The 26,126-nt window shown below is 37.8% G+C and overlaps 1 long non-coding RNA gene across 1 annotated transcript in view; it reads left to right on the top strand.

Annotated features, from left to right (window-relative positions):
- Positions 1-26,126, top strand: part of LOC131962951 (uncharacterized) — a 90,380-nt gene that overhangs the window by 46,724 nt on the left and 17,530 nt on the right. Inside the window, exon 4 of the long non-coding RNA XR_009389979.1 lies at positions 21,404-21,480. This is a non-coding gene — a long non-coding RNA (uncharacterized LOC131962951). The remainder of the gene's footprint in view (positions 1-21,403; positions 21,481-26,126) is intronic.

Here is a 26,126-nt window from a genome sequence, read left to right as displayed (position 1 = left end):
GCCAAAAGGATTGAACAAAAGTATTTGATTCATCTGTGGGACAGCTGGAGACTGTCAGGGATGATTTCCCACCAGCCCCTCGGGGAATGTGTCGAACACAAAAGGCATAGAGGAATAAGACACACTGTATATTCAGAGACAAATAACAGACACATCAATGATGACAAGTCATGGTAGTGAAAGACTTTGTCAAGAGCGACCACATGTCAGCCTCTGTGAGTGATTTCCTACCTCCACTCAAATCAAACAGTCCTTTTCAGTTTTTGAAAATCTCTCTTTTCTACTGGATATCATTGTTGTCTTGTTAAAAAAAAATGAGAAGTGTTGAGGGATGTTTTTTTTCTTTAGGAAAGGAGCTTTGATCTCATATTCAAACATTGTGTTTTGGAGACTTTAAAAGGTTGTCATGAACCAAATATTCATCCAGTCTGTGCTACGATTAACAGGTTGTTCCAGCAATTTAATCGTTCACAAAGTTAGAGACAGATTTTAATAACAGTGGTTAAAATTGATGCAGCAGAGGCCAAAATATCCTGACTGTTGTGCCTCATCCGTGTCGTACCAAAGTTATTGTAACCATGTCTAAACTCCAACTTGTTTCACTATTCAGAAGCAAAAAACTCAGCCAAAGTCTGTCAGTCAAGGAGAAAACATCACTCATCTAACCCTGCAATCACCCCGCAGTTTCATCATCTTTAATTGTTTCATGATGTGAAAGTTTACGAGTCTTACACGTGGAAATCCTTCCCACTTCTGTTTTGCATCCTACTTGTTCTATCATGTGATGTGATCAAAAGCTCTGGAAAAGATACTTAATAGACCTTGAGCTAAGACTGCAGACTCCAAACTAGAAAATAAACTTATAGTCTCCACATCATGACATCCTGGATGAGAAGTCCTTAAAGTGCTCGGAGAAAGAAAAGGTATTACTATTACTATTATTGTCATAATAATAATAATAATTATTATTATTATTATTATTATTATTATTATTATTATTTATGGGCTGGCCATTTATTCATTCCATTTTCAGCGTCCTTGGGTCTATTGAAAGGCGCTTATAAATATAATGCATTATTATTATCCCCATCTTTCTCTCTTTCTCATCATCCCTCCTCTTCTTCTCATCCATTCACCATAGAAACTTCACCCAAGACTGATGGCACACACACAGACACACACACACACACACACACAATATAACAAATATAACCTTGTTGTATTACTTCTTGAGGATCTTTTTGCTTACCGACCTGTATTAGTGTTTTTGTCCTTGCCCTATTTGTTATTTTTTTGTCTTTTTTTTTTGTCTTGCAATAAAAAAAATACACAAAATTATGGAGGGAAGTTGGGCTTAAAGGCCTCTGCAGTTAAAGCAAATCACAGTTTGTCTGCTTCCCATGATGCTCTGCAGCAGAGACGCTATATTCCATTAAAAGGAGCCGAACCCCAACTGTTGATGCGTCTGAACCTCTCCGCTCCGCCTCTGGTTCAGGAAGTGTTAACCGGTCCAGCTCCCTCAGGCAGACAATGATGTTAAAGACTAATTGACGAGCACTTTAAATGAGTCCTAATTAGAGCACGGCTGGTAATAATTGGGCAGGCGGTCTGAGCACTAATTAGCGGGTTTTTTTCCCTTTAAAAAAAAAAAAAAAAGCCTACTGTGTGTGTGTGAGTGTTACCGTGTGGATGAATGATCCCTGCAGGGGGGCTGATGAAGCCCATACTTTCAAAAAGCAGACAGAGCGAGAGAGAGCAAGTGGGCGAGAGAGGTAGAGGGAGAGTGGAGCAGAGAGAAAGAGGGGAGATAAACCGTCGCCCCTCCTCACTCTTTTGTGATGGCGTATGGTTTGTGGGTGGCCCTCTCTGCATGGGAGGGACAGGGGGGGAGGGCAGGTGTGTGTATGTGTGTGTGTGTGTGAGCTGAACTTACTCCTAACAAGACTAATTGATTCTGTAGCCTTTCTTTATCCTTCCCCATCTTCCCCTCACTCTCTCTCTGTTTTTTCTTCTCCTCTCTGCCTCTAATTGTTTGTGCTGAGAGGCGTCTAGAAAACAGCAGTAATAGATTTCCCACCTGCTGCAGAGACACATTAGTAACACACTCAAATGACTTGTTTGCCTCTCGCTCCCTCCCTGCTGGTGTCTATTCATTGCTTGCTGCTGGTCCTTTCAGCAGGCGACCCAGGTGTACTGATCCCCCCTCTGGTTGTCAGCCAGGCTGCATATTAAAACACAGCCAAGGTGCCACTCATCTCAATTTTTATTATTCCTTTTTGATCTTATTTCATTAGTGTCACATAGTTTTGGAAGGAGGGTTTCAATTAATTCAAGTACTGATATTGGAGATTTGTCTTGTCAGTTAAACCCAGATGTTGTCCAGTTGTTGATTCCTTCATATATAGTACTGTATAGTTTTGACAACAGACAGGTTGTGTTTTTTATGTGCTTCAACATTTCCCCTGCTCCTCATCTCTCTACCCTGCTGTGTGCAGCTTGGTGTGTCCATCTGACCCTCACACACACACACACACACAAACACACACACACACACACACACACACACGTAGCGACACGATGAAGCTCGAAGAAAATGTAAAGTGTGGGTTTGTTTGTTTGTGCTTTAAAAACGTAACTGCAGTGAAACACATGAATGCCGTGTGTTTACAAAAACACCAACCAACGTTTGCTACAAATTATACCTTTTCAATTAGTTATTTATTTATCTGGCAGATTTCCATACACATATTTTATCCATTGATGTTTTTGTTTGACAACTTTACGCAAAAAAATGGCATATGCCAGCGAACAAACTCTGGAGCTGTTGAAAATTATAATTAGATTACCATATAGTTTGGTCATAAACCAAAATATTGGATGCATTTGAATTTTGGATGATTGTGCTAGATAAAAGTAAGAAAACAACTAAGTTATGACAACTCTTGCAAGCAATCCCTCCAGTAGTTGTTGAGATATTTCAGCCTGTTCTTACTCACAAGTAGTCAAACATGGCAACTATGTTAGTGGCACTGCACTTCAAATTATAATGCTGTGCATGGCTTTAGTTTTGGCAAAAGTAAAGGAGGAAGTATGGGGAACTAGTACAAAGAGCAACAAAGTCCACATAGTGAGAAAGTCGGTTGGATGGTTGAGACAAAAAAGACCAAAAGTCAAAACTCAGACCACATTCTTTTCCTAAATGTAACCAAGTTGCTTTCATTTTAAGTTTATTTTGAAAAGACAATGTATGCATGCAACAAGCGGAAGCTGATACATGCAAAACTGCGTCTAGAGGGGTAAGTAAAGAGTCATAGTTAAAAGCATAGCACCACTGACCTCACAGCCATACTTGACTAGTTGACCTTCTGGATATTTCAGCTTTAAGTGGTGGACAGAGTGAATGACAAGAACTGTTAAATTCATGCTGACCAAAAAGCAATACCAGTGCTTAGAAATGGTAGAAGTGGACTTTCAGAGTTAAACTTTTAATATTTTTTGAACCACACCCAAGTCCTCCTCAAAAGTTGCAGGTGATTCTGCTGATTAAGCCCTGAAGTGTGAAAGACTGTCTGACTGGCAACAGCAGGATTCATCACAGATTTATCATTGAAAATACAAATTAATGGCACTAATTGCACAGCCAATCTAAAATTGGCTGCCTGGTATGAACATGCTAGCTGTACAGTTGTTGGTCTCTAATTGCTGGTTAATTAATTAAATATCCAGCGGATTAGAGGAATTACGGGCAATTGTCCCTTAACGACCCTTAACAAGGCCTTGATTAATGTCTTCAGCCATATCCTGTGGCTAAAATGATCCTTCAATTAGTGATGGAAAGCTCATGAAGAGAGAGCGTTGGTGGATGAGAGGTCACATGGTGGACAGCAGACTGGAAAGAGATTTGCAGTTATTCAACCAAATGAGGGAAAAGAAAAGAAAGTTCTGACAGGGATTTAAATTTAGTGAACAAAGGGCCGGTGGGTTGTGAGTTTCAATGTTTTGAGGCAATCTCGGAGAGATTCTAGTTACTTCCTGGTGAGCTACGAGACTAAAAGAGCTCATCAAACTCACACCTCATTATTCTGGAAAACACTGACAACAAACCCATCAGCATTTAGTCACAACTTTTATATTTTCCCTGAGCTCTGGGGTTTTTGGGTGATGAAGATTTCATTGAGCTGAGCCATAGTGATTTTCATATTTGATTGTAATTTCCGTTCTGCACGAGTGAATAGAGGGATATGATTTTAATGTGGGATAAATCACTGCAAATACTTAGTTTCACCAAAAAAAGAACATATTTCTGTATTTTCTGCTCATTCATGGCCCAGAAAAAACTGACCCATTTGGAGATGTGTTCAGGGAAAGTGTTGTTTTTTTTGTTCAGAATTCTAGGACTGGATGAGGGAACAAATTGTGCATCATTTTCAATTCGGCCTCTATTCAGGATAATGGATTTTACTCCATTTGTGCAAGACGTTTTTGTTGCTCTACATTCACCGAACATTGATGTAAAATCACTTGCTGCTGAGACGTTTTACTTGATTTTGGTAGGTGGTCCGTGTGTTTTTAAACATTTCCCTGGAATATTGTGGACATTAACCCCTTCCACTCCACCCCTTCTTTTTACTGTCTTTTTAGTCGGGACAGTGGATCTTTAGGGGGACGAAGCAGGTCAACAGTAGATGCCGCATAGAAGTTGTGTACATTATCTGAAAGCTGGAAATAGTCATAGTTCCTAGTAATAAATATGTAATCAAAGTTCATTATTTAGCAATTATTAATTAAAAATTAAAAATCACACAAGTGTGTTTTTCAAAATAAAAGCCCCACAGGTAATTATATCTTCATAGTTATGTATAGTAAAAGCCTGAGAGGTAACTGGCTCAACCGGAAACCTAGGATGAGGCTGTTTTTCAAAATAAAAGCCCCACAAAGTAACTATATCTTAGTAGTTTGATAGCATAAAAGCCTGAGAGGTAACTGTGTTTGGACAGGAAAACAAGAACAAGCCTATTTTTCAAAATAAAAGCCCCGCAAATTAATTATATCTTAGTAGCTTAGTAGAATTAGAGCAGCTGCATTCATCCAGAATGCAGCTGCTCGATTGGTCTTCAATCTTCCCAAATTTTCACACACAACACCCCTCCTCCGCTCCCTCCACTGGCTACCTGTGGCTGCGTGGATACGCTTCAAGACTCTAGCTTTGGCGTACTCTGCTGCTAACGGTTCAGGTCCTACTTACATCCAGGACCTTGTCAAACTCTACACCCCTGCCCGTCCTCTACGCTCTGCATCAACCAAACAGCTGGCGACTCCCACCCTGCGTGGGTCAACTCGCCTCAAAACCTCCTCCAGACTTTTCTCTTTCTTGGCTCCCAAATGGTGGAACGAGCTCCCCACCGACATCAGGACCTCAGACAGCCTGGACATCTTCCGCCGCAGGCTGAAGACCTATCTCTTCCAACAATACCTCAGTTAAGCCATGGTCACCTAACAGATATATATAAAAAAAAAAAAAAAAAAAATCATTCTCATTCTTTTCTCTTCTTTTCTTCTTTAACATATAGCACTCCTTAGCAATGACAGTTAGCTCTTAAAGTTATGTACTTACTCGATTCCTATGGTCTATGTCTAGTACCTTCAGGTTGAATGCACTTATTGTAAGTCGCTTTGGACAAAAGCGTCCTGAGAGTTAACTGTGGCTTAGGAAACTCAGGACATGTCTGGGTTTTTTTTTTCAAAATAAAAGCCTCACAAAGTAAATATATCTTAGTAGTTAAGTAGAATAAAAGCCCAAGAGGCAACTGTGGCTTAACATGACACCCAGGACAAGGCTGTTTTTCCACATAACTTATTCTACAACTTTTTCAAACAACGTCACTACAACTGAAAAGCACTTTTTGCATTACTAAGCTCAAATAGAGACCTTGTACTTACAGCTGCGTGGTGTGTGAGTTCCTCCCTGTGTGTACGACCCAATATTTCATAATTCTGACATAGTGATTGGGAGATTTCCCTGGCCTCTGCAGGCTTGTCAGACAGATAAATGTTGTAGACCCATCATGCACACACACACACACACACACACACACACACACTGGCTGTATGGAGATAGGAAGGTGGCTGACATTTGTGGTGCCTCGGGTGAGGACATGGCCTTTTCTCCTCATTTCTTTTGGCCAATCACCCAGACTGAAAGGGGAAAGGAAGATAAGGCCTTTTGTTTGGCCTGACAATGTCCTACTGATACTGCCATGGGAGACCATTCAGTGTGTGAGACAGCGTGTGTGTGTTCGGTCTATCCCACCCCTTTAAGACAGGGAACCCCTCAGAGAAGTCATTATTAGAGGAGAACATTTACCATGAGAGATTCAGACACTCAGTTACACTAATGCATACACACACACACACACACACACAGACATGATCACAGAGCTTACATACAGATTAGTCTTACAACCACTAAAGAATAAATTAAAGCCACTAACCTTTCATACAAATGGTCACCAACATTTTTCACTTCTATTCATTAATTACAACCCTGGTTCCAAAAAAGTTACTAAAATGCGCATGAAAGTTTTTCCAATCACTTGAGGCGTTTTTTGTCTTTTTTGCGAAAAATAATTAATGCGCTAAATGGGAGATGGAAATGTTTTTTCCGAATATGTAGCGACCATTTAACTCTCATGACTGATCAGCTGTTTCCTCTGACATGAAAGAACAATTATAATTTGATCAATTAAATCCAATTCCTAAAGACTTCTCTCCATTTTCTCTCGTGGGTGGCCGAAGTTGTCCAATCAGCAACCTCTTTTTGTTGTAGTTTTTTCTCTCTACTTCTTCTACAGTTTACTGACGGATTAGCCTACAGCAAAACATTACACTGCCATCTTCTGATCAAAGCACATTTATGCAGCTTTGGCTATTTGCTCTAAACTAGTTGAAGGAAACGTCCCTAATTTGCATTTTCTCTGATGCAACATTTAAGAATATCGCTTTGACTTTAATGGAGACACGGCTCGCGAGTTGTGTTTTAAAACGCTCTAATCTAACAGATTTGTCTTTTGTTCAAGACTCGTTATTCTTTCTGAAGGCCAGAGATGGAGCGTGTATACACTAAACTACAGGAGAGTTCAGCACATCACGTCTCGGGACACCATGTTAGACAGGTGCCCATATCATATTAGATAGCTGGATATTATTACCTTGTTACAAGTAAATGGTGTTAAGATAGTGTCAGGTGAGAAAGGGGAATGCACTCATTTAAGATGATATCACTCCCAGAAAAAGGGGCAGCAGCCAAATGCAGGAGGATTGATAATTTTGTCAAATTGCCTGTAGCACTTTGAGGCCTCGCCATCAGCTGCCGAACATCTTAAAGAAGATCCTGCTATAATATATGAAGCCATCTTCATAATGTACCAAAATTGAATGGCTGGAATGCCACTTAAAGTAGTGGTGGTGTAATTGGTACTCAAAAAATCTTAATAGTATCATATATCTTGAGCTGGGCTTTTAAAAGGATCTATTGTGAGATCTTGCCTTGATCTCTCTCTCTCTCTCTCTCTCTCTCTCTCTCTCTCTCTCTCTCTCTCTCTCTCTCTCTCTCTCTCTCTCTCTCTCTCTCTCTCTCAGACACACACACACACACACACACACAAGATAATGCATTCAAGCCATCACTTCATCTCAGAATTCCCAAGCGTGGGACACCACATGCTATAATGATCCTCTGTAAATGGCTTGGTTGGACTGCTAACTTGTGTAAATAGTGCAGGCAGAGACTAATGTACTGTCTTGTAATAGGGGGAAATTACTCGCCTATTACAGGTAGACCCTCCGAGAGGGGAGGAGAGGAAGTGGAAGGAGAGGGAAAAAAAGAGGTGGAAGATGAGGAGGAGACGGGAATGAAAAAAAAGGGAGGGTGATGAGATTGATGAGGAAGATGAAAGGAAAGCTGAGAAGTAGCAGAAAATGAAAAGTTTCTTGTGAGGAAACTTTTGATGTTGACTAAATCTAATGACAGCAGTTTAATGGCTTTGAAATAATGATGAACTTGCATATTATTTTAATCTTAACTATATTCTGAAGGTTTGTTACAGAGGGGTCTGTTTATATATAATTCATACCCTAATTTATCCAATAATTTGTTGCTAAAAACATGACGAAAATTGATTTTTTTAAATGATTTGTGAAATGATGAAAGGAGATATCCCGATTTCCTTATGTAAAAAAAATATATCAACAAAATAAAATAATAACAAATGACATTTGCTTTATCCAATGTTCAGATTTATGTCCTGGCAATATATGCAAAGTAGCGCATATTTAATGAGCTCATGCCTCATTTGCATATCTAAACATAACATTTCGGAAAACTTGTAATACAAAAAATCATTGTCTTAATATAAATAACAAACTGAGTGATATGAGTAAGTTAAAATAATAACCCAGTTCACCTGTAGTGCCTTAAAGTTAATGTTTAATATGTATAATATAATGATTAACTACCACATTGTTAAATAAGAAAAAAAAATCAAATGAAGGCATATGGGAGACTTGAAATGTATCTTTTGTCAGCAGTTTTAAAAAAAATGTTTTTAATTGATGATATTTACAATCATGGTCATAAATTTTGAACTTGACATTGTTGTAGCTGCATGAGAGTTAAAGTCCTGTTCTTCATAATGTTCATGAACAAAACTTAAGGAGGCTCCATTGGTCGAAAGTGTTGGGTGAAAAAACTATGTGAATGCAAGTTCCCATAAAGGCCTTGAAAGTGTTAATTAAACAGTTGCAAAGGGCCATTCATGGCGTTTCGGTTAATTTGAATCACATTCTTAACAAAATATGAAGCTTCATAAATCTCCTTTTCAAATCTGGATTTTGTTTGCTGACAAAATTCAGCCTCTATAATATCAACACCATGTTTTGTCATGCTTGTTTAAGGAAATTAATTGAAAATCTCTGCAGAGCCAGTTGTAATGCACGCTAATTTCCTTCAGCTATTGGTGAAGCGTAAATTGGCAAACATTCGCATAATGTGTTCATGTGAATAGACAGTTTAGATCGCTGTTTGTTAACAATATTTGTTTGCTTAGTTATTGTATTCATGGAGCCAAATATGAGGCATGTCTTTTTATGCTGCTTCATTTCTTGTTAGTTGTTTGCTATTATGATAACAAGGATCCATTTGATGTCAGCAGGCCTTTTATCTTCAAATGAGCCATTTAAATGTCATTACTGTAGGGATGTGTGTGTGTGTGTGTGTGTGTGTGTGTGTGTGTGTGTGTGTGATCAGTACATTTACAAGGCCCATTCATGTCTCGTCATTTTTCCTACAATGAGAAATTACCAGCATTCAGTCTCTCTGATGCTGCAGCAGGAACATTATTCAGTTCTTAATAGTTATTGTTCAGTGACATAAATTCAAGCTCTTGTCTATTTCGCTGTCCACAGTTGTTGACTGTTTATGCAGCAGGACATAGCATAATGACACAGGAAATTAAACTCATTATACACTTATTAAGTATGGTAGATATGCATTTTGTGATTTTTCAGTTTACGTTACACATATGATGTTTAGAAAGATAATATCACAAATATTTTTTGTGATGGAACTTACTCATCTCATCGTATATTTTTTACTCCAAAAGTATTGTTTTTTATATTTGCATGGAGCACATTTTTACTACTTTATACACAGTACAGTAATTTGATTGTTTAAATCTCCCATATTATAAACATGTAACATAACTGAAATTGTCACTATAGTTGCAGGCATGTAGTAACATACAAACATACTTTTAGGCATGGCACAATTTAAAAAATTTCATGTCCTGATTATCGTAGCCAGAATCATTGCGATCCACAATATAATCATCAAAAAATTAGACCAATTTTATGTAAAAATTAAATATTGTTTACTTGATTTGAACTGTTACGACTGGGCTGTGGCCAAATTAGTGTTAAGGGTTTGAGGAAAAGCTTTTGTAAGTCACTCTTGACTATATTCATGATTTTCCCATGAATGGAACTCATCATGATTCATCCACCTTTTTTTTGTGTTTTTATTGTAATCTGTGATAAACTCATATATTGTCCCACCCCTAGGAATGTGACAATATGAATTTTTTTTATCACCATGACGAAAAAGCAACGTTCCTCTGCGGTTAACCACAAATGCCTCTCTCACCGTCGCCAACTGTCCTCCACCTGAGCAGCAGACAGTGATAGCGCCTGTGAAACAGAGCAGACAAGTGCAGCAGTAAGTTGTCACTCTGGCAGTAGATGTGCACTTCAGGCTACAGTCTTGTAGTGTCAAGTGTTGCAGCTTCACAAACCCAAATCTTGTCTGTTGTTTCCTAACTTCTGGAATAGTGAAGGGGGTTAGCTGAGCAGGCTAACAGTATAATTGTGGCATTCCAAGGAGGTCTGTGGTGCTACGTGAACCAATCAGAAGCTTTAATCCAGCATTGAACTGTGGTGTCCTTTTAAAATAAATCCATAATGATAAATCCAACACTGAATCTGTTATTTATGCATTTTCTATATTGAAAACAGATATTAGCAAAAGCATATTTGAAACTAAACTTTGAAATGAAGAAAATTTGATAACTGACTAATCATCAGCTGGTTTAGAGCGAATAAAGAAAGCTGCATAAATGTGTTTTGGTCAGAAGATGGCAGTGTAATGTGTTGCTGTAGGCTAATCTGTCAGTAAACAAGAGAAGAAGTAAAGATTGCGTGAGAGGAAAAAAAAACACCTCAAGCAAGTGTAAAAACTTTTATGCGCAGTTGGGAAAGTTTGATCTCCATCAAGCTTTTCTCATGCAAATCTTCAAAATGCTCAGAGATATTGGTTGATGGAAACATGACTTTTGTTAACCAGTGATTCTCTGCTGAACAGAACAATGTAGGTGTCCTTGAAAAAAACCTTTTTCTACTATATTTTGTTTGCTTTATTTGCTCTTCTTGCCATGATTATTCATTCTTTGTACTTGCTCGAGTCCTGTTTAGTTTACAGACTTGTCTCAAGTGTCACTAAATAAAGTGAAGAAAAAAAAAAAGGAAGACATACTTAACCCTTTATGGGGCACTCAATAAAATACTTAGAATTTGAAAATTCCAACCCTAAAGTTTCAAGACTTACATTTGTGACTTTTTTTGAAAATGTTTTCATTTTTATGTTGCAAATAAGGCTCAATTGAGTTACCATTATTATTATATTGTCATTACTATACTGATTGGTGCGATGCGATGGTACTGTGACGTAGCCTGATCTTCACTGATTAGCTGGAGAAATCCATGTGGTTCTGTGACCTCATGGGGACCCTATTTCAGATGTCCGCTGAAGTTACCAAATAGGAGTCTTTGCCCAGTAAAGGGTTAAAAGTATTTGAAAAGTGTACAGAACTTCACTAAGTGTATGGCGTTAGGATCACGTCTGATGCCGATGTTGAAGGTGAGACTGCCTCGCTGCCTCTCTGACTGGATGATGTGCTTTTTAAAGAAAAGCTGATGTTGGCTCCATGTCCTGTCTAACCTTCATGGAGACAGTGCTGTCTCTGTCTCTTTGCTGGAGTGGCAGATAAGCTATAGGGCAGCGCTCCCAGTGCACTACTGGTAATTTAGGAAATCCTTACTGGCAGGTTGAGATGACAAGGCCACTGTGTTTGTGGCAGTGCTCTGTAATTTGCTTGTTTTCCACTCCGCCATAGAGCTGACGCACTGCAGGAGCAGGCAAGCCAAGGAGCATTTCTCTCTCCCTCACTCTCTCTCCCCCTATCTCTTTCTCTTGCTCACTCGCCCATTTGCTCCGGGTTCGCTCTCTCCTATTGTTGTCATTGTGTTATTCAGCTCAGCTCTGTGGCCTCCGAGTTAAAAGAAAAACACAGGCTGCAACCACCACAGAAATCAGAGCCTAATCTCCTACAGCAACAAAATACACTGCAGGAGTGAAAACACATACAGCCATTTATTTGTGAAATACTTATATAATAAAAACAGGTATATAGAACATCCTGAAACTACCAATCAGCACATGCATGTCATTTTAAAAAAGCGTCTAAATATGGCTTCCCTGCAGTGCACCAGTGTGGTAATTTCCATTCTTTAAAATTCTCATAAAATGTTTCCCTCTCCGTTGGCCTGGAGCATTCTGGAGATATTTAAACAGGTTAATTTTCTTTAACTTTGCAGAAATTATAAATTTTACTTAAATAGAATATGTGTATTTAACATTTTCTGGTGGCTCAAACTGACATCTCAATCTCAGATTTTCCTAGAAATAATTTGGAAAGACGACTTTATTTGGAAAGAATATCCAATTCTGAACATTTTGACTGATCGTTTTTATTGATAAATATATATAAAAGGACCCTGCTGTGATATTTTTTAAAGTTATTTTATTTTTTGCAAGGATCTGAACCGAAGAAAGAATTTTTCTAAAGTCGCTGGGACACAATTTGAAGGCTGAAACGTCTCTGCAGCACCACAATAATCCCCTTCAGATGGTATTTTGTCACATAGTTTGCCTTTTACAAGTATTGCACCTTCTGCGATTTGCCAAAAAGTGAACTTGTTTGGTACAAGCTCATTCACCTTTTGGGAAGACAAACAAATGAAATGCAACCTTCAATTTAAAAAAACTCAATCACACCATAATTTCAGTTTCAAATAGTTATATTAGAACACAAGATAAAACGGACCCTTACTTTTGTCCATTTTCATGTTTTCCAGTTCAATCAAGCAATAAAATAAGCAAAGAAATTAATCACTCATGACTATATTCACAATTTTCCTACATTTACATATCCCTATTTACTTTAGACTTGTTGCATTTGTATTTTATATTGTTTTTTTATTTACATACTTTCTTATTACTCTTTCTTATAAAGCAGCGACTGTAACAAAAGCAGCTCGCTCCTACAGCACCATTGTTTTATTTCAAAGAAAAATTGCCATAAAGTGAACTGAATTTGGTATAAGCTCATTCCTCGATTTCTTTTTATGAATCATGAATTTTCCATGTTTGCACAGTGTATCGTTTCCTCTCGTTGCCCTGGAGCATCATGGGGGATTCCCCGCTGCCACAGCATGCAGTTTTCTGCTCTTTATCTACATTAGTCTCTGAATAAAAGTATTCAGAATGAATTGTAATTGTTTTCTGAGAAAAGCAGCGTTGGACGCAGACTATACTTGTGCATGTGTGTGTGTATATGTGTGTGTGTGTGTGTCCTGTTTACCATGGCGACGCTGTGGCCTGTGTTCTCTGTCTCTACGGTAACCGGCCCTGAGCTCTGTGATTGGCTCAGCCATTGAACTCCCAGTTAGAGACAAAAGAGAAGGACCCGGCGCTGGTAATTTCTTATCACCAAATCCCATTAGGCTCAGGGTTTTTCAGGTTTTTTTTTTTTTTTTTCATTAACCCACACAAAAGTAAAGTGGAAATCACCATACCCAGTCAGCTCAGCCCCTACTGTGAGCCTGACTGGGCCCCCTAATAACATCACTCTGCTCTATGCAAGAGATACTTACAAAAGTGCATTAATAGAATCAAGACGACATGAAAAAGAAAATACTTGGGTTACATTTTAAAAGAACAATACTCCATTCCAACAGCAATCCTAGTCTGTCCTTTGCTCTTCCATCACTGTCTGGTTTGGATCATGAACCTGTGGTGGAATGTAACTAAGCACATTTACTCAAGTACTGTACTTAAGTTACTTTAGTATTTACATTTCATGTAACTTTATACTTCTACACCACTACATTTGAGGTAAATATTGTACTTTTTACTACACTACATTTAGTCTACAGCTTTAGTTACTTTTCAAGTCCAGATTTAACATAAAAACATGATCAATTTAGAGTGATTAGACTTTTTTTTAATTTTTCATTAAACCTCATAGCAGTATATTAAGTAGTTAATATGAGCCGTACCTTTACAAAATAAAACACGACCTACATTATTGCATCAATAATGATACTAATAATAATCACATAATACATTTGGAATATAAAGTCATGGAAAAAAAATATTAGATTAGATATCTAGACATTTTCCATGGTTTTCTTGATAACGATTTTGATTTTTATCAAGAAAACTATGCAAAATGTCTAGATATCAGCACTTGAATTAAACTATTATGAGCTATTTTTGTTGTTATCATTATATTTGTCCAAACAAATGTATCTTTAGTTGTACCAGGATTCAAAATGAAGAAGAAATTGAAGAAAAAGGGTGGTCTAATCATTATTTCCATGACTGTACATACATAACATTCTGCAAATCACATTTAAGTTTTTTTTTTTTTAGATTTCATATCAATGTAACTGATTTTGTTAGATGATCATATGATATGACACCATCTCATTGGTTGCAGGCCCCTGAATTGAATCATGTCTCACCTACCACAAATAAACTGCAGGGTAAGAATTCTGGGTACCCACAGGACCCATTTTCAATTAGGTACCCTAAGGTCAGAGGTCAAAAGGCGATAAGAGGCAACCACAACATGGTTTGTAAAAATGGATTCCTTCAGTCTTCTAGTTTCACGTGATATTTTACTAGTAGTTTGAGCCTAATACAGCAACTGAGTTAAAAATGTTAGTAAAAAAGTCCTGATGGCTCACCGGCAGGCCTTCAGAACACTAAGGGTTAAAAAAATAACTGCGATATACAGTTTGCAATATAATGTAATATGGTGAATCATAACCCCTGTATCATGATACATATATCACCAGATTAATGCCAATACACAGTATGTTGTTTTATAAAGTTGTTTTTACAGTCAATTCAAACTTTAAATGCACTTTAAAATCTTCATTTTTTAAAGTGATCTTGTTCTTTTAGAATAATTATCCAAATATCTCAAAAATGAATAAGGTAATGGCCCACCAGTTAAATTAAACCATATTTAAAAATTACTTTTTACATAAGAGGAAAATGCTCAGAAAAAAGAGCAGCTTGCACATTCAATGAACTGTCTAAAAATCCTGCAAAAACTCCATCCAACAGTTTGTTTTTATTCCCATGTTTCCTGTTGCACTAAAATGTTGACGCTGCAATTGATTTATTAAAGAAACAATGCAAATATTTCACTTTTTCCAGAGAGAGGTAAGCTGCTGCAGTAATGGCAGTGAACTTCTGAATACCTGCAGACGAGCGTCTTTTTGACATTTGGCCTCTCAGTCATCATTTCAGCTCAGCACACCACTAAATCTGACACCTCTCACGCTGAATGGGCCCGATGTACCTACGACCGTAATCACTGCACGAGTGTGCGTGACAGTAGGTGGTGGTTAGGTGTATCTGTGTGTGTGTCTGATAACCGCCTCTATGAAGTCGGATTGACAGACAAAAGCCTAATCGCTTCTCAGCTCCTGCAGCCATACAGCTCAGAGGAAGTATTGACCCAAAAGCACCGTAATCCCCTTCACCTAACGCGGGCAATTTCATGTAATACCTGTAATAACACACATTTAGCTCAAAGTAGTCATCAAAAGAGCTCAGAGCATCTGATTTTGAGAGGTTAGCTGTTTGAATAAAAGGGACCTGAAGAGTATATCAATTTGTAACAACAACATCGCGGCCCGGACTTACTTTCTTTTCTCCTTATCGCCGCTCCTCTGAATCACTTTCACTCATGTTCGCTCACTCTCTTTGTCTCTCTCTGTCTAAATGTGTCGCTCATGTTGCTTTAAAGACTGAGCGTTCAGCTTTTTGGAGTTGTTTTAAAGAAACATATGGAGTATTGCATGGTACAGAAAAGCCGTGTCAACTAAGGGGTTCATTTTCTTTTTGTGCACGTGCGAGCAAGTTGTCCATTCCTTTCTCAGGTTTGACATTTGAAATGCTTTCTTAGGTACCGTTTGCATACTTGTCATTTTTATGTTCACTGCTGTCAGTAAAGGTGTTGTACCTGCGCTCAAACATCGTGTTAATGCAGCAATGTTTAGATTACTGCAGAAGGAAACCCACAAGGGAGGTGATGGACGTCATGTGATGAATTATAACAGTGTAATCCCACTTTGACCCCTTTATACAAACCCATTACATGTGACTAATGCATGCAAAAACAGGAAATTTAAACATTGTTTAGCTGGCTGTCAGTGGCTTGATGCCACTATAAAATATTTAGCAGTGAACTTTCTATCAAAGCTCACAGCTGAGATTTTTGTCAGCGCTCGTGTGTTTTGCTGCTGCACACAGAGTGTGTATAATGTGAGGCTTAGCTTGGAGAAGTGGTGCACATGATAGAGCACATGGCATTTTCTGTTTGTGTTGGGCTACACACACACACACATGGCAGCAAAGATCAAGAAAAGAATAACTAGAAGGTTTTTGCTAAAACGTATCTAAAGAAAATACACAAGGGTGCACGCAGGATCAGTTATAGAGAGTTTATAAGTTTGAAGACTAAATAATTAATCCCACAGACAAGTTATTAAAAGTTATCATCAGTTGTGGAAGAAATATTTTAATCCATTACTTAAGTAAAATTACTAACACCACACTGCAGAATTATTCCACTACAAGTAAAAGTCATTAGTAAGTTTAGTAAGCATTTTACTGTTGTCCAAATAGAGCTAATTGTAGTCAAAACTATAATATTTGCCTCTAAAATGTAGTGAAGTAGAAGTATAAAGTTACATATTATTTAGAAATGTACTAATTCTGACTTGTTGGTTCTTAATATTAATTATATATTGTGGAGTAAACCTTACAGGGATAATTGGCTTTATTGACGTGATGTTACATGAGGTATTTATCTCTAGTCAGTGTACAGTAGATGGCTATAAAATAGGGCCACCTAAAAACATTTCTATCAGTTTAAGTTTACATGCGGAGAACTGAAGCTTTTAATGCTCTTGACATTATGTGATTCTTGTATTTAAAAGGGTTAGTTCATCCCTTTAAAGCAAGTAAAAAAATATCCCATTCTGTCACAAATGGAAAGTTGAATTCACCAGCAATAAAACACACACAGAATCAGTGTTTAGGAAAGACTCTCAGGTTTGTCTTAGCGTATTTAGACCTTTTTATGTGCAGAAAAGTCTAAAAACCTCATCTGATCGACTGTGGAAGATGTAGTTTTTCTCATACTGTGTACACACACACACACACACACACACATTTCTCATCATCAGCGTCATCATTGCTGTTTATATTCACTCACACACACTTTTTTTTTAGCTTGATTTAGTATTCATGGCGCATCGATTAATCAACCTTCTCATCCCCTTTTACACACTAAAACACACACTCCAGTCACATGCTGTACCTGCATCTAGGTTTGTGTGTGTGCGTTTGTGTGTGTGAGGGCCTCTATCACCAATCTGCATATTAGCGCTGGACCATCCCTTTAATTTCCTACAGCTGCTGATAACCATCGCCTGCTCTCGCCCTTTTAGCTTCTCACACATCGCTCTGAGATTTCATGAGTGTGTGTGTGTGTGTGTGTGTGTGTGTGTGTGTGTATTTGTGTCTGTTGACTAATACCATCAGTTCTTTCTGCTGCCACACACACACACAGGAGGACTGTCAGACAAGCATTGACATCCTATTGATTTACGTTTCTCTTTAATAAGTGAAATGATCTGTGAGATATTAAAAGGAACAATGGAGGAGGAGAGAGGAGGTCAAACACGCTCTGGAAAGCATTTAGTGACAAAACAGCTTTTAAATGACTTCTGGAATAGTGTGCAGGCCATCACATGACACCAAACTCTCCACTGAGTCACAGGTTAATACTCACTTGTGTTGAATCTGATCAAATCCTTAATAGAATCAGCTCTTTTGTACTTTTACTTCAGTAACTTTTCAATGCAGGACTTTCACTTGTAGTGGATTCATTTCAAGAACTTTTACCCTAGTAAGGGATCTGAATACTTTTTTTTCCCACCACTGATCAATTTGCAATAAAATGTGATATCATACATGTGTTGCTGACATTGTACCAGTGTCAAATAGAAGTTTCAAGTTCACCAACACTTCTGTCCACAAAAGGGAATTTAAAAAGTTATTGGATTTCCATTAAATCTACCACGGCTGTTCATGGTCTGAAGAGGAAGATTTGCACTGTATTTGGTTTTTTAACATCAAGGTAACAGTCATTTTACACATGAAAAAGTAACATTCAGGGGGGAAAAAATGAGTCGAAGCGAGGACTCTTCACTGTGAACTAAACCTGTGTCGATGATAATATTGAACCTTTTCAGTGTCGACCAGCCTCTCTGTAGGTTTAGACCACAGACGAAGCAACTTAGGAACTGAATCTCAGATTAAAACACGCTGAGGGAACCTGGCTTTATTCTCTGCTCAGGACGCCATTACTCATTTTACCTTTACATAGTGAAGTTTTACTGCTGTTTTAATGTTGTGTACAGCCCCTTCAAAGCTTTAGAGAAGCGTGTGAGTCTACAGCGTGTGATTGGTAAGTGTTGGTGTAGCTTTTACTGATTTACCTTTTGGTTTGGTCATGAGAAAGATGTTTTGAGTAAAAAACTGATGGACCTAATATTTATGATGATGTGACCATCCATTGCACAGTTTATAGTCTTTCTATAACTGTTAATGATAAACAGTTGAGATATGTGACAAAGTGTGTGTTTGGACTGATGACAATTCTACTGGAGCTGGAAAGATATATATGTGCCTGTATGAAAACTTTTATTACACAATATATAATGCAAAAAATGTTGCTTGGCGTGATTTAGAAATGGTGCTAGCATGTCATTTTTGTATTATTTTAATTGTCAGCAGTTGACTGAAACTGAACATAAATTATGTTTATTTAGCTATTTTATTCGTATTTTTTTCTCAGTTATCATTTATAGAATTGGCTGACAATGTAATACATTGTTTGATTAATTGATAATGATTTTTAATTTTTAATTACTTTATAACATCTTTAATTAAAAGTTTTATGTTTGAGAAAGTGGCTCTCTGGGAACATTTGCAGAGTGGTGAAAAAAACGGTGCACAATCCACATAAAAAAGGTCTTTTTTCATTCCAGCTAAAAAATTACTTTATCTGCCACCATATTGGTTATCGATGAATTTTCCCCCTCTAAAATCTGTATTGACAAAATCGGTCAGGCTCGAAAGTAATAACTGAGAGTGCATTAATTTCACTTGAATCCTATCATTTATTTCATTTTTATTCTTTTGATGTAAGTGATGACTACTAGTTTTATATGTAATCTAACTAAATGTAACGCATGCATCCGTACATTGTAGCGATCATCACTCAAAACTAAGAAGATCGTGTGTTTGTGTGTGTGTGTGTGTGTTTTGCATGCTACATAATGTTTGCGTAGGTGTTTTTGTCTGTGCTACATATGGTCACATAAGTGTGTTTGACAGCTCCACACTAATAATTGCTTCACCTTAATTAACTCTGTGAGGTCTAGGCAAGTGGCCTTGCAGCAGCCTGTGTGTTTGTGTGTGTGTACTGAGTCACACCACATCGCGAGGAGGCGAATGCTAATCTGCTCTCTGCTATTATTCTGAGAGGCCTTGGGTGAGACGAGAGGATGGAGGTAGAGATGGGGGGAGCAAGGCAGCGGGGGAGAAGGAGAAGAGGCAGATAGGGAGGTTATGAATGAAGCCTTTGTGTGTGTGTTTGTGTGCGAGTGTGTATTGGTTGTAGCAAAGAGAGGTAGTGCAAATTAGAGGTAGAGGAGGAGAGGGCGGCTGCATGTGAGAAAGAAGAGAGGCATCATGTGTCTGGTTCCAATAAATACATCTGCAGCCTATCAAGGTCGCTGAGATACACAAGAAGAAGTCTGGGAAACTTTCTTTTAGCAGAAATATGTTTGATCAAGTTTTTTATTACGAGTAGTTTTGCAGTTTTGTGAACACATTTGATTGATGTTTGATTAAAGGGATAGTTGAGATTTTGAAGTAGAAGTGAAGTGAGGTTGTATGACGTACTTACCCACAGTACAGGTGCATCTCAATACATTAGAATATGATGGAAAAGTCCAATTCCAGTAGTTCAAGTCAAACAGCCCCAACCAAGTATTGAGTCATATAGATGGACATACTTTCAGAGGCCAACATTTCCATATTAAACATACTTTTTAAAATTGGTCTTTTGTAATATTCAAATGTTTTTGAGACACTGAATTTTAGGTCTTCATTAAATGTAAGACATAATCATTATAAATAGAAGAAATTAAATCAATTAAGACATGAAATGTTTCATTCTGTGTGTAATGGATCTATATAATGTGTTATTTCCTCTTTTTTAATTTAATTACTGACATGAATAAACTTTCTATGATATTCTCATTTATTGAGATGCACCTGTAGATATATTACCTGCAGTAGATGATGGTCTGTGTGTGAGAACCAGACGTTCCAGGGCGGAAACATACTGCAGACGGGGCCTGTCACAAAACGTATTTCAACCACATAAACAAAGACCCGCCCTAAAGATGTAACACCAGTTGTACGCTATATTAACAATATGTCCACCGGCTGGTATTGCTATCCACAGCTGTTTCATTCGGCACTGCTTTTTCCCACCATAAAACTTCCGTGATCCTATGCATAATCGCCACAGATCAGCTGTTTTGAATCAAACAGAACCAGGTCCCTCTCATAGCAGCATTAGTTTTCCAGGTCTGTAGGCAGTTTAAAATTTACACAGCAGAGCCACCAGGTAGCTCGGGCTCTTTCTCTGGCTTCATCTTGGAGTCTAGTTTCCACAAAAGTTCCCCGTCTCTCTCTCTCTTACAGCCTGTTCAGTCTCCATCTGCAAAAGTTTTTCTTCTGTATATTCTGGTTCATGAAGATTTCCCTTTGTCTCCATACTGAATGGCATTTCAAGGAGCATATGCATACCGCATGCAACAAGGCATATTTTGTAAGCGCAGCTGCAATATGTACTGAAAGGAAAAAGTAAAAAATGTGAGATTTGGAGCACGGCATTTACTTTATTTCTAAAGAGAAATTACTCTTTTTAGAGGTCCTCATTTTTTCCTTCACATTCATTATGTTCAAATGAAAGATGAACAGCTTTCAAAAGAAATAATTTTTACACATACTGCATTTTCAAAAAATGTTTTTGACTTTAGTATGTAATATCCTCTTTAGTTGTATGAGGAAAGAAGTTTCTTTAACTCATTGTCTATGAAAGACAAAGACAAAATTTAAATTTCTTTGCAAAACTCATATCCCTTTTTTAATATGTTCAAGTGAGTGAAAATGAGAGCAAGTAAAAAGCAGACAATTTCATCTGTTTGGTGTATTTGACACATTTCATTGATATCATTAAATTATTTGTTCTAGCTGATCAAAAGTTCCTCTTAACTGCTTCTCTACATTTACCAGTAGAAATCACAGAGTGAGTATCCATCTTTGTGCTTTTATTGTTCTATCTTCCAGGACAAACAACACATGGTGACTGGCACCGAAGTTGACAAGAGACACACAACACCTCTGAAAAAGATCCTTCCACCAAGGTAAGAAATGCAAAACCAGTTAATATCTTTTTTTTTTTTTTTTTTTTTTTTTTTTTTTAAAGATATTTTTTTGGCCATTTTTCAAGGCTTTATTGATAGTGAGACAGATAGAAAGGGGGTGACAGAGGGGAGGACATGCGGCAAAGGGAGCTCAGGCCGGATTCGAACCCGGCTCCGCCGCAGCGAGGACTGTAGCCTCTGCACATGGGGTGCCTGTGTAACCCACTACACTACAGACCACCCCAACCAGTTAATATCTTGATAATTTACAGTATTAATTTACATCTATCAGTTTGTTTAACAGTCGGTGATGGTTGCTCTTTATAACTGTTATAATAATAATACTAAAAGCTACTCAAAGACACTATATCATAAAAGACAATAGCAAGAGACAGTGTAAACAATCAATTTCAGTAACGAAAGTAAAAGAAAACCACAACAGTGAAAAAGGAGATTATCACCTTTTTTTCTTGACACCAAGTCAAAAGTTTCAGTTTGAGGTGATGCATTCAGACACTGGTGCACAGGCTGTAACTTTTTCCTTTATTTATTGCAGAAAAATTATTATTTGCCTCCGCTGACATTAAAATGGTAAAAATTTTAATAATGACAGCTTTTTAAGTTTAGTTATATCTGCCTTGGGTCATGCGTTGCTTGGACCTTCCCACTTTTTTTCATCTCTTTTCAACCTTCCCAAGGCTGATACTTACAGTAGTGTGTGTGTGTGTGTGTGTGTGTGTGTGTGTGTGTGTGTGTGTGTGTGTGTGTGTGAGTGTGTCTCAGGAGCTTTCAATAAGATAAACACTTGAGCTACGGATTCTGTGCAGAGGAAAATGTATAATGTTTAATGCCAAGGTTAGAGTTATTGTTTCTCTCTCTGTGCCTGTACTCTCTGCCACAATAGGCATATTTTTCTCCCCGCTGAGAAGAAAAGTTTTCCAATCAAACCGTACGGTTGAATGCGTGCACGCAGCAAAAGATGAGGTGAAGTGTCAACACCTCCATCTGCACCTTAAATCAGCAGCTAATAACAAGAAACCCCTTAAATATGGCCTTCTCTTTGTAGTATTCGGATAAGGCTGGAATTTGTTTTGTTTGACTAGAAATGTAGGACTTTTGCTGAAGTGAATTAAACCAAAGAACTTTGAAAACACACTCAGACAAGTAAGCTTTGAAGGACGATTCTGGTGATATTTTGTCTTTTTTATTATTGTAAAAAAAATCCTATTAAAACAGCTATACTTTGGTCCAATAACTATTTAAAACAATTCAGATCTACTTGGTAATATGTTCCTTCATTACAGTATTATACACATACACCGCTGTGCTCCACTACAAGTAAAAGTCCTTCATTCAAAACTTACTGAAGAAAAAGTACAAAAGAATCAGCATTAAAAATGTACTTAAAGTATCCAAAGTAAAAGTACTTGTTATACAGAATGGACCCACTCAGATTGTTTAATATATTCCAGATATACGACTGCATTATTGCATTTATGTAGGCAGAGTACTATTGTCCAGATAGGGCTCATTTTAACTACTTAATATACTTTTATGTGGTTTAATTTATAAAAATAAGTGATCATTTTAAACTGCTTGTATTTTTTATGTTATATCTTGACCTGAAAATCAAATGTAGCGGAGTAAAAAGTACAATATTTGCTTTAAAATGTCGGGAAGTAGAAGTATAAAGTTATATATGTGAAAATACTCAGGTACAAATACCTCATTAATTGAGTAGTTACATTCCACAATTGTATCATAAAATGATATAGTGTAATATAGGCAGTTAGATATTAAAGTTACTTTTGTAATATAACTTCTGTGTGTAGCTACGTCCCGTTTTACTCCACAAGTTCAGAAAATTCGCAAGGGAAAACCAGGAAAAGAAAACAATTCTGATACCCAAATTTTCAAGGATATCCAGTCTGATATCACAATATCAATATAATATATTGGCCAGCCCTACCTCACAGGGATCCTATGAGAGATGACAAAGGGAAAGAAAAGAGTGTAAACAATCACAGAAAACAAGAACAAACAGGTGTGCAGGGCAGTAGGCTGTAATAGGACCAGAGCATCACATGAGAAAAACATAATTGTTCCATTTGGCGAGGGCATGGTCCATCAACAGGCGCTGCTACAGTGTGTGATGTGTGATTTTATGTTCCTAAAAGTACGCTTATGTTGTCTGTCAGACCGAAAGAAGCGTAATGGACATCTTATCAGTGCAGAGTGACAGTATGTGCTACTACACAGAAGGAATCGACTGCTGACAGCACAGTGATGAGATGATAATGTATGTTCTTGGTGCTGGAGACAGGCAGAATGATGGACACGGCCGTTTCTTGCTCTTATCCTGATCATCTGTCCAGTTCGACTGGCTGAGCAGTGAGTCAACCTAAATACCTACCTGCCACACACACGGAGGAAGGTGTGTGAAGGGGTGGACGATGGTTGAAAGAAACTGAAAATAACATGATGTCAGATTCAGATCTCAGAAACATTTTTGGACTTGCTCTGAAAAGTCTGACCCACACAAAGAGTGAAGTCAGGATATCTGGCTCTCTGAAGTGCAGATGCTATAAGTATTGAACTATTTACATTTTACAACCTCTACTTATAACCCCTCTTGTCCTCTCCTCTCTGCTCTGTGTAAACTCCAGTTACGTGACTTTTGGTCTCATTCATGGCTTCCCACATGCATGTAGAGCTTAGATTTGGTTATTTTTCCTGAAGTGTTGCCCAAGGACAGTCAGAAATGTGGAAATCTGATGATATTTTCTGTGTCTACAGTTTTTGGATAGATGAGTGGTGTAATTGGCTTTTTTTTAAATAGAAGATATGCCTTTCAAGCATGCTGGCAGGTTGTGGGGTTAAGAGGGTTTTGCTAAAAAATGAATACTTAATAGCTGGAGTGCTTTTTTTAAGGCGGCACCTTTATTGATGGTCTCTTCAGCGTTTCACTTTCAACCTGGATAGAGTCAAGCCAGGCCGAGTTTAGTTCAATCACTCCCCCCTCACCTCCTTACTCCTCCCGTTGTCCTCCTGTAATGCTCCTGATCCCTCCATAGCTGTCATGTCACTGCTTTTATCTCGTCACCCGAAGCAACCTCTCCATCTTATTGTCCCGCTGCCGCTATCTGCCTCTTTGTCGCTCTGATAAGGGTCAGAGGGTCAACTGCTGGCCTTGTCATTAGCAGGGAGTGTGCACGTAGATGTGCATACACGTGAAGTGTGTATAATAAGGTGCTCTAATGACCGCTGCCAGGAAATTGTACTAGAAAGAGAAGGTAAGCATTTGAAGGGGATATATGACTATGAATATATGACTGTGTACGGGAAAAACATACAGAAATTGGAGTATGTACAAATCTGCAACTTATTCCCACTAATAACGCAATAAAAAAACAACAACTATAAAAATAGAAAAAGCAATAATTGAACACATTGAAAGAATATTATTTTATTTAATATTAACATTTAATATTTTATTTAATAGTATGAATAATATAGCAAATTATTAATAATCTTAAGATTTTTCCCAACTATTTCTGATTTAATTAATCATCATTAATCATTTAATTTAACATACATTAGACATGAGCATCACACAAGTGAGATTTTCTTAGACACAAAGTCAATGGCTGTTACATTGAGAAACATTAACATTTATTGAAATATTCAGCATGATACATTTTTGAGTTTTTTTTTCTATTTTATTAAGACTATCATATTAAAGTTGCCTCAATGTAGCTACAAAAACATGATCCAGGTTTCATTATATTACTGTTGAATATTATTTTTTAGGCCTGATTATCCTCAAACTCAAACTTTACCCATTAATGAAGAAATAGAAGAAGTTATTTTAATGCTATTTTATTTAACAGCTAAAGGGCAGCACAGGGATAAAAACGTCCCCACAGTAAGAATTTAGCAGTAAAAAGAGAAGAAAATGTACTCCTTAAATGTAACATGCCATATAAATGTGAATATGTAGAGTTTGAGTTTAATTCCTGACACATGGAGTAACACGGCCAGGCTTTTCCTTCTTTCTGTTGCCTTCTATGCTGACCAGCTCAGTCTCTCTCTCTCTCTCTCTCTCTCTCTCTCTCTCTCTCTCTGTGCTTTATCTATGTCAGCCCAACAAAAGGCCCCAATAGGAAACTGCTGATGTAGGAAACAAACAGCATCCAGAGCTGTCCACCAGCCTCCCATTTTATCATTTACCGCTCTCCTCTCTGAGTAAATTTAGCACATTTCTGTCTGCAGTGAGCCTGTTAGAAATAAAAACCTATTTACAGATATGAAGTTGAACCAAAACACACACAGCTATATGGAAATGAAAGTAACGTGGAGGTGTTGGTGTGTGTGCTGAGCTCTCGCGGAGTATTGACCGTGTGGCTCCTCTGTGTGTGTGTGTGACGATAGCTCATTGTGCTGGCTGGTAATGAGAGCTGCTTGGCGTGTGCTGCTTCCATCGCTGGGCCTGTTTGTTTAGGTGCTTTTCTGCGTGTGTGTATTTACATACATGTGTACACGTGTGTTTGGATGCCATTATTTGTTCAGCTTCGTCTGCTTTCTCAAGGTTGCCTCACTGCAGCCAGCAGACTGTATAATAGTGGTGTGTGTGTGTGTGTGTGTGT

Source organism: Centropristis striata, chromosome 24, assembly GCF_030273125.1.
Source record: "Centropristis striata isolate RG_2023a ecotype Rhode Island chromosome 24, C.striata_1.0, whole genome shotgun sequence".
NCBI classification, from domain to species: Eukaryota; Metazoa; Chordata; class Actinopteri; order Perciformes; family Serranidae; genus Centropristis; species Centropristis striata.
The sequence above is the reverse complement of the archived record's forward strand: the minus strand, read 5'-3'. Positions and strand labels throughout refer to the sequence as shown.